This window comes from Crocuta crocuta, unplaced genomic scaffold (genome assembly GCF_008692635.1).
Source record: "Crocuta crocuta isolate KB4526 unplaced genomic scaffold, BGI_CrCroc_1.0 scaffold199, whole genome shotgun sequence".
In the NCBI taxonomy this organism is placed as follows: domain Eukaryota; kingdom Metazoa; phylum Chordata; class Mammalia; order Carnivora; family Hyaenidae; genus Crocuta; species Crocuta crocuta.
The window spans coordinates 2,922,342-2,932,889 of NW_027533339.1; the positions used below are offsets into that span (position 1 = coordinate 2,922,342).

At 38.4% G+C, this 10,548-nt stretch overlaps 1 long non-coding RNA gene across 1 annotated transcript; it reads left to right on the forward strand.

The window, feature by feature from the left end:
* Positions 1-225: 225 nt before the first annotated feature.
* On the forward strand, positions 226-8,946 carry LOC144218417 (uncharacterized). Its single transcript, XR_013331159.1, has 4 exons — positions 226-661; positions 815-964; positions 2,220-2,237; positions 8,825-8,946. It is a non-coding gene; the product is annotated as an uncharacterized LOC144218417 (long non-coding RNA).
* The last annotated feature ends 1,602 nt before the right edge of the window (positions 8,947-10,548 follow it).

Genomic DNA, 10,548 nt, shown 5'->3' on the forward strand with positions numbered 1-10,548 from the left:
ACACTTACTAAAGAGATTGCCCATATTGAGCTGGTTGTGTGCCAAACGATGCGAAGTTGGAGTCTAAAAGCTGGAAAGCCCCTCCAGAGCTTCTGACTCCTTTCAATGTCGAACAGGCACTGAGCCTGAATGGCCCAGCTTGGCACCAATGACGCATCCCTGGAACACGTCACAAAGAAGGGCACGCACGCACAGCGTGGCAAGAGACCACAATACAGGGAAAAGGGGAGGCTCCAGAGTCCTGCCCGTTAGGCTCTAGCGCCTGGGACTTCCGGTTGATGGTGGCTGTGTATAAACTGCCTGCTGCCCTTGGCCAGTGTGCTAGTTGGCATGTGTGGACAACCAGCAAGGCCACTGCTTGGGGACTGTAGAGAGTGGAATGATTGTTGGGCCCCTCAGCGCCTCGGTGTGTGTCATCAGCCCTTCCCCCAAGAAAGAGGAGCGCTGGGGAAGGGGCGCTCCCAACGCTGTGAGGGAGTGGCCCACCGCCCCGAGTTCCAGCCAGCTGCATCTTCGCTAAGGCTGCCCAGGCTTTCAACATCACCCTCCAGACAGCGGCAGTTTCCAAGCAGTCGCCAAACCCTGACCTGACTGGATGCTGCGCCCCAAGACCTCCCTTTCTGGCAGGAAGGTTCTTGCTTTCTTCCTTTTGACGAATTTGGTAAAACAACATTTACAATCTAGACCGCCCCTCAGGTCACACAGATGGTGGTGGCTTAGCTGGGATTCAAGCCCAGGGTAGTGACTCCCAGAGCACTTACTCTGGACTGTGGTGCCTCCTTACCATAACAGCTTTTCTTTTTCTTCTTCCTAGTTCTTAGGGTACTTAGCACAGTGCCATAGTTACAGTGAACACAGGCACTGCCCAGGACAGGCCTTTGTTGAACAAAATCTCAATTCATAAATTAATCAGAGACCATAATGGATTCTGGTCTCAGAAGATGTAGGTCATGGACTGCCAGTGGTAAGTACAGTACCATTCCACATTTGTAACTGAGCCTTGCAGCCCAGATTTTCTCTTTGGTCTACTCTGAAGAATCTAAATACGTAAGATTATATGTAAAGACTATATATAAATATATAAAGATTATATTCTAGATACGTTGTGGTCTACCTGGAAGCAATTCACCTGTGGGTTATTCCATATGGATTAGAAACCAGTTTCTCTGGCCTTCTAGGAATACGTCTAGTAAGGCATCTCACTAATATCTAGAAAGCAAATATGTCATATTGTAAGTTAAGAGTGGAGTAATGTACTGGATTAAAGAAAGGTCAACACAATTTGATCGTTGTGAGCATGCCAGCCAGGTTCATTCCTTACCTCACATTATTGGCACTTAAACAGAATTCTAGAGATTCTTATGACCAAAAGGGGAGAGATATGCTTAGGTGTATGGTAAGAGAAACATGTATTATTGTTTAGGAGCTGGAAGCTTCAGTTTGAGGAAAAAGGTTTGAAAACTCTTGGCCTACATGTGGCTTTACCTAGTTTGAATCTCGTTTCTGTGGCTTACTTCATTGAAATGTTTTCTGTCTCATTGGACTGATGTTGAATATCCAGGACATGATATGCAAAAGTTTCAGAACCAAGAATAGATCAGTAAAAAATATATGTTAAAATTTTTATATATTTAAAAAATTTTATATATAATATATATTATATTATACATCTATACACACACAGTAAAATCTTGGATTGTGAGTAACTTGTTCTGCAAGTGTTCCATAAGATGATAAATTTTAACTTGACAAGTGAGTGATGTCTTGCAATACAAGGAGTACATGATGCTAAACGTCACATGACAATTGAGCCAATGGTTCTCACTCTCTCTGTCTCTGTGAGTCTCTCTCTCTACTTCTCTGTGAAGTTGTGGGTGATTGTCTCCCATGCCCTGATGCTCTGTCTCAGGCCATGGTGTTTGGCAGAAATCAGTGATTTTTCAGAACATTGGAAGGTGTCCACTACTGGCACTGGTGTATATTTTGTCACTTCAAAACACCTATGGGCAGTCCTTTGCTTCTGCTTACAAGAGTAAGCTTAAGAATGCTCTGCTTCATTCTAGATCAGGCTGCCTGCAGATATAAACCCTTTCCTCTGCTGCCTTATTGCCAGTTACATTAAATAGAGCATATGACAAGAGCTTATTAATACTGTAGTGTAGTCAACATCCGTTAGCGATAATGAAACTTATCCTTTTCTCTTTTCTCCTTCACACCAGCCACAAAGGTTTTCAAAGGTAAGTACAGATTAATTTGTTTATTTTTCTTTATATTTTTTATTTTCTTTATTTTTTTATTTTTGTATTATAGTGCAGTATTGTAATGATTTTCATATGAAAACTTTTCAGTTTGGAACAAATCACCTGAGTTTCTATTACTTATTACGGAGAAATTGGCTTTGATAGACAAATGCTTTGGATGACAAGCATGTTTCTGGAACAAATTATGCTCGTGAACCAAGGCTTAATGTATTTATTTTGTCACGTTTAAAATAGCCCTGAGAATAATTCATATATTACAAAATTAGCTTTAGTGCTCTGGTTATGAGAGCTTTTATAGTATGTTAGAGCAAATTTGGACTTCCATCACCAACAAACTTGGGGGTTGGTAGGACACAAAAGGCTTTGCTCAGACCCTAATTCTGTTTGAAAAAAAAGGAGAAATATTATAATCCCTTTCGAATCTCTCTAATAACAAAAAAAGATATCCAGATAAGACAATTAATCCCAAGTCCTTTGATATCTTTTGAGTTCAGTAAGGAACAGTTTCATGGCAGTGTATGTTTGAACAGAAATAGCAAGCTTGTACAAATTTTGGGCCCTCAGTACCACAGGGGAGGCTAAGTCCTGCCTATACCAAACCATGCCCATCCGTGCTGGAGAACTGTTTTTTTTTTTTTTTTATTGTTTGTTTGTTTGTTTTTTTACCAGAGCCCAGGGCAAGTCTAACATTAATGAATTGCCATGATTACTTCTAGATTAATTCTTGCTATTCAGATATATTTTCCCTTATCTAATTTTTATCTCTCCCCTCCCCTGGACTGGGCACTCTGGTCATTGGTTTGCTTAAACAATCACATTTAATCCATTCTCTTGATACATATCCTACACCTCCATCATTACCTTTCTTTCTCTCTCTCTCTGGAATAATCAGACTATATAGTTTCTTTGGGTAACATTATCTTCGTTTCTTTCTCCTTGCTTCCTACCATATTCTCCTCTTTCTCTCTCTGAATTACGCCTTTTAGTCTGTCTACCTGGTCAATGTTCAATTTCGCATTCTCCCCACCCCTGTCATTTCTCTCTTTATATATGCTCTTCCATCATCACTGCCTCCACCCTGCTCTTTATTTGTAGCTGGGATTACTGGTTTTATGCTTTTAGACTGTCCTTTGTCTTTTGTTGTTGTTGTTTAGAGTATTGTTTTATTTTTCCTCCTTGCGGTTTGCATGTTTGTTTGTCTGTGCCTTTGCGTGCTTTTGTTCCTAGTGTGTTTGTCTGTTTTACTTTTCAGGGCTATCTCAAGAAACAACCCAAAGTACACATGGTGGAGAGTCCCAAATATAACCATGAGTAGGGAAATAAAATAACCAAACGGACAAAAAGAGAGACCAAGGGACACCATTAAAAGAACACTTTCTGAATGCACAGGCCGTGGACAGTCATTGTGCGTCCTTTAATATAGCAGAACTCAAAGGTGCAGAACATATAAGCTTTTAAAACTTACAAGAGACAGAATGCTAGCTCAAATGAAGAAACAGAGGAACTCTCCTCTAAAGAAATTCCAGGAAGAAAGGACAGTGAAAGAATTGCTCAAAACAGATATAAGCAACATAACTATCCAAGAATTTAGAACAATAGTCATAAAATTAATCGGTGAGCTTGAAAAAGGCATGGAAGGCACCATAGAAGCTATTGCTACAAAGATTATGGAACTTAAAAATAGTTGTGATGAATTGAAAAATGCTATAAATGAGGTGCATAATAAAATGGAGGCAGCCACTGCACGGATTAAAGAGGCAGAGATGAGAATCGGTGAATTAGAAGACACAATTATAGAAAAAGGGGAAGCCGAAAAAAAGAGAGATCAATTGATCCAGGAACACAAAAACCTCGAGAACTGAGTGATGCAATCAAATGGACAACTTTCCTTGAATTCCATAAGAAGAAGAGAGAGAAAAAGGAGCTGAAAGAGTCCTTGAACAAATTATAGCTGAGCACTTCCCCAATCTGGGGAAGGAAACAGACATTGAAATCCAAGAGGCACAGACAGCACCCCTCAGACGTAACTTGAATCAATCTTCTGCATGACATATAGTGAAACTGGCAAAATATAAGGACAAAGAGAGAATTCTGAGAGCAGCTAGGGATAAAAGGGCCTTAACATACAAAGGGAGACCTATCAGAGTAGTTGCAGAACTATCTGCTGAAACCCCATAGGCCAGAAAGGAATGGTAGGAAATCTTCAATGTGATGAACAGAAAAAATATGCAGCCAAGAATCCTCTATCCAGCAAGCCTGTCATTCAGAATAGAAGGAGATATCAAGGTTTTCCCAAACAAACAAAAATTGAAAGAATTCATCACCACTAAACCAGCCCTACAAGAAATCCTAAGGGGGACTCTATGAGAGAAATGTTGCGAGGAGCACAGGGTACCAGAGACACCACTACAAGCAGGAATCCTACAGAGAACACATAGACTCTAAATCCATATTTTTCAATAATAACACCGAATCTAAATGGACTAAAATCTCCAATCAAAAGACATAGGGTATCAGAATGGGTAAAAAAAAAAAAAAAAAACACCTATTTACTGTCTACAAGAGACTCATTTTAGACCTGAGGCCACTTTCAGATTGAAAGTAAGGGGATGGAAAAATATCTATCATGCTACTGGAATTAAAAAAAAAAAAAGCTGGAGTAGCTATACTTATATTGGACAAACTGGACTTTAAGGTAAAGGCAGTAACAAGATATGAAGAAGGGCATTCTAATAATTACAGGGTCTATCCATCAGGAAGAACTAACAGTTATAAAAGTCTACGCACTAAATTTGGAAGCACCCAAAATCATAAAACAATTAATCAGAAACAGAAACAATCTTATGGATAAGAATGTGCTAATAGCAGGGGACTTTAATACTCCACTTACAGCAATGGATAGATCACCTAGACAGAAAATCACTAAAGAAACAATGGACCGGGGCGCCCGGGTGGCTCGGTGGTTAAGCATCCAACTTGGGCTCAGGTCATGATCTCACAATTCGTGGGTTTGAGCCCTGCATCGGGCTCTGTGCTGACAGCCAGCTTGGAGGCTGGAGACTGTTTCCAATTCTATGTCTCCCTCTCTCTCTGACCCTCCCCTGCTCACTCTCTCTCTCTCAAAAATAAATAAAACATTAAAAAAAAAAAGAAACAATGGACCTGGCCAACACATTGGAACAGATGGATTTAGGTTTGATGGATTTAGAACTCTACATCCCGAGGCTATTGAATTCACTTTCTTTTCAAGTATGCATGGCACATTCTCCAAGATAGATAACACAGTGTGTCATAAAGCAGCCGTCAATAACTCTAAAAGAATTGAGATCATACATGCACACTTTCAGATCACAATGCTATGAAACTTGAAATCAATCACAGGGAAAAAGTCTGGAAAACCTCCAAAACATGGAGGTTAAAGAACACCCTACCAAAGGACAAATAGGCCAATCAGGCTATTAGAGAAGAAATTTAAAAATATATGGAAACAAATGAAAACAAAAATACAACATCCCAAACTCTATGGGATGCAGCAAAGGCAGTCCGAAGACGAAAGTACATTGCACTCCAGGCCTATTTCAAGAAACTAGAAAAAGCACAAACAGAAAATCTAACAATGCACCTAAAGTAACTAGAAGCAGAGCAGTAAGAGCACCCCAAACCCTGCAGAAGAAGAGAAATAATAAAGATCAGGGGATAAATAAACAGTATAGAATCAAAAAAAAAAAAAGTTGACAGATCAATGAAACCAATATTTGGTTTTTTGAAAAAATAAACAAAATTGATAAACCTCTAGCCAGACTTCTCAAAAAGAGAGAGCACCAAAATAGACAAAATCATGAATGAAAGTGGATCTATTACAACAAATCCCTCAGAAATGCAAGCATTTATCATGGAATACAATGAAAAATTATATGCCAACAAACTGGACAACCTAGGAGAAATGAACAAATTCCTAAACACTCACACACTACCAAAATTCAAAAAGGAAGAGATAGAGGAGCACCTGGGTGGCTTAGTCGGTTAAGCATCCGACTTTCACTTAGGTCATGATCTTGCGGTTTGTGGGTTCGAGCCCCGCGTCGGGCTCTGTGCTGACTGCCAGCTCAGAGCCCGGAGCCTGTTTCAGTCTGTGACTCCCTCTCTCTCTGACCCTCCCCTGCTCACGCTGTCTCTCTCTCTCCTAGAAATAAATACAACATTAAAAAAAAAAAAAAGGAAGATATAGAAAATCTGAACAGACCCTTAGGTAGTGAAGAAATTGAATCAGTTATCAAAAATCTCTCAACAGGTAAGAGCCCTGGGCCAGAAGGCTTTCCTAAAGAATTCTACCAAACGTTTAAATCAGAGTTAATACCCATCCTTCTCAAGCTATTCCAAAAATAGAAATGGAAGGAAAACTTCCGGACTCATTCTATGAAGCCAGCATCACTTTGATTCCCAAACTAGACTGAGACACAGCAGAAAAAAGAGAACTACAGGCCAATATTCTAACTGAATGCGGATGAAAAATCCTCAACAAGATACTTGCAAATTAAATTCAACAGCACATAAAAAGAATTATCCACCATGATTAAGTGAGATTCATTCCCGGGTTAGAGGGCTGGTTCAATATTCACAAATCAATCAATGTGATACATCACATTAACAAAAGAAAAGATAAAAATCATATGATCCTGTCGATAGATCCAGAAGAAGCATTTGACAAAATACAGCATCCCTTCTTCATAAAGACCCTCAAGTGCTGGAGGCCGAGCCGGCTCTGGCAGGTCCAGGGGTCCCTGAAGGATGGACAGTGTCAGCGACAGAGTGAGAGAGCCCCGAGATTCTTTCTGATCACCAGGCAAGCATCTCTGTCCTGTCAGTTTTTGTGTCTTTATTTAAAGGTTCAGCAACAAGATGAAGTCAGAGAAAGGAATTTCTTACAATAGGAGGACTTTTGTGATATCAATTGCAGAATTATTCTGACCAAGGAAATAACAGAATGTTCTTAGTGAAAAACAGGATAACATATAGGTCAAATTGTATATAGATAAGCTAGGAATATTTTGTCTGGCTCTCAAGAGGATGAATGTTTCTAAATTGGTTTGTTTGTGGAAACTATCATGGGGGCCCTGAATGGGTCAGTCTTTTGCCCCTGGGTTATGTTTTAGTTACTCTTATCTATCCTCATCCCAACTGCCAGTGTAAGGGAGGGTGTTTGTGGAATGTAGGTCTTGAGGAAGGGACTGTTATGTTTCACCAATTAGCAAAGATATATGTAGTAACTATGTTTTGCTCTTAACCCCAAAATAGGCCCTTTGTCTCAGGACCAGGCTCAATTGTAATTCTTATGTTCTTAACCCCCTAAGTCTCGGAACTGCAAGGCTCATAGGAAGAGCCTTTTGACAATCGCCCACAGAGCTTTCATCTAAAATCTCTTTTGTAAAGGCAGGAATATGCTTTTCCTTATGAGGTATCTGTATTCAGAATATGGGTCTGATATGGAATATTGTGAGGCCTGGTCAATACCAGNGAAGTCAAACTCTCACTTTTCGCAGATGACGTGGTATTCTACATAGAAAACCCGATAGAATCCACCTGAGGCCTACTAGAGCTGATCCATGAGTTCAGCAAAGTTGCAGGATACAGAATCAATCTACAGAAATCGGTTGGATTTTTATACACCAACAATGAAGCAACAGAAAGAGAAATCAAGAAACTGATCCCATTCACAATTACAGAAAAAAAACCATAAAATATCTAGGAATAAACCTAACCAAAGATATAAGAGATCTGTATGATGAAAACTATAGAAAACTTATGAAGGAAATTGAAGAAGATGCAAAGAAATGGAAAAACATTCCATGCTCATGGATCAGAAGAATAAATATTGTTAAAATGTCATTACTACCCAAAGCATTCTACACATTCCATGCAATCCCAATCAAAATTGCACCAGCATTCTTCTCAAAATTAGAACAAACTATCCTAAAATTTGTATGGACCACAAAAGACCCTGAATAGCCAAAGTAATATTGAAGAACAAAACCAAACAGGAGGCATCACCAACCCAGACTTTAGCCTCTACTACAAAGCTGTCATCATCCAGACAGTATGGTATTGGCACAAAAACAGACACATAGACCAAAGGAATAGAATAAAGAACTCAGAATTGGACCCACAAATGTATGGCCAATTAATCTTTGACAAATCAGGAAAGAGCATCCAATGGAAAAAAGGTAACCTTTTTAACAGATGTTGCTGGGAGAACTGGACAGCAACATGCAAAAGAATGAAACTAGATCACTTTCTTACATCATACACAAAAATAAACTCAAAATGGATGAAGGACCCACAATGGGCATTAATGACAGTCTCCTTTGGTGTATTAAAGAAAATATTTATTGGTGTATTAAAGAAATTATTCTAATTATTTATTTTTATTTGTATATCTGTCAAATTATGTTGAAAGATGCATTTTATATCACTGTTACCTTGGCTTGCCCTGGATGCATGAGATCAGTGAAATTTATGAGGTTCTTAATGTCTTTCCAGTAAGAGTCTGTCTTTGTCTTTTCTAGGAATTCCTGGAACACTGCAACTGCTGGGCAAAGATTCTTCTCTGTAACACATTGAAAACTAAAGAGAAATGAAAACTACAGGCACTTTGGTTGGCAAATAATGATTGCTTCTCATGGGAACATCATGCAAAACATCATCAACTTGACTAGTTTTGTTTTTTCCTATAGATTTTACNCCAGTTTCTAAGAGAATTTGAGTGGTGTTACTTTCAACACTTTATCCTCCCTTACCCCACTGTTCATGCCCAACTCTATCGACAGAAAGACTCTAGTTTCTAATATAAAATGTAGCTAAGGATACATACATGGATAAAAAATAATCAGTTCAAAATAAGCATCATAGTGAAGGATAAACATGACAATCCATGACTGAAGAGGTTAGGAGACATAAAGAATACTGTTTCTTCCTAAGCGGACAAACATAGTATCTAGAAAAGACAAAAAACAAATTAGGCAATCACTAATCACTCTATGAGAGTGGTTCATATCCTGGGTATGAGTGGTTTATATCCTGGTTTATATGATGAGTTTCAATGATTCTGAAGAATGCCTTGAAATTTTATGTAAGTTTATGTATTTGCACGTATCTGTGTAATACAGGACTATTTGAAAGGAAGAGAAATGCAATTCAAAATTGCTTATGAAAGGGGCAGATGTATTGACTCATTAACAAAGTGCACGCAAGGACACAGGAGAAATTCCCATTGAAATTCCAATGGAAACAATTAAGGAACTTGGATGTCATTAAAATATCTGTCCATGTTTCTCCCCTTCTCTGACCACCCCCAGGTTTTTTCTTATATCAGTTTCGTTATATCCCACACATTCCAGGGCAAATTGTGAAACATTGAGATATGGCCAGATTCAAGACTGATTCACAACACTAAAAGCCTAGCAACTAGAAAGATTCCTCCACAATTTTCAGTTACAAAATGCTGGGCAAGTGCTCTTGTTGATAAAGTTTGGGTAAAAAAAAGTTCCATCTTTCAATTGCTGTATCTAAATTAGATTATTATTGTTGTCTGGGTTCAAAGCATGTACATAAGCAATTAATTGATCGTGGTGGTAGGAGCAATAATTGGCTTAGTACATTTGAAGCAAATGGCTTGAGGAGGTACTTCCCAAATAAGGGAGGGGCTGTCTTGGTTCTACAATAATCTTTGAAAATTTTGTAATTGGTCAACCAGGTACAAGCAGAGACACACAAAAATATATAGGAAAGATGGGAAATCCATTGCTAAGAATTTTGGTCACAGAATCTGTGTCTTCTTTTAACTTACAACTACATCACTAATTCCTTATTAGATTTTCAGTTTCCATTCTTACAGTGATGTAGAAATATAGAATTCTAGAATTCTAAGAATATTAAACCTGGGAGTGAGAAAACACAAATCAGAACCAAACATACAATTCCTTTCTAAAAGATAACAAATGTGTAAATGATACTACAGCTAACACATTTTTAATTGACATTTTTAGTTTTAGAACTTATTTTTTGAATTATTTTGTGTATTATTGGAATATTACTGATTCTATTCATTTTTTCATAATTTCATAAATAAAAAGATATGTGCTCCTTAAAAACTACAAGTCGAAATACACGATTTTATTTAATAGTGAAAACGCCCACCTTTAACCTCTTCTCATGCCGCAGAATGCATCACTGTTAACAGTTTATATGCTATCTGTTCAGCTATTTTTATGTATAGTTGCACATATACTCA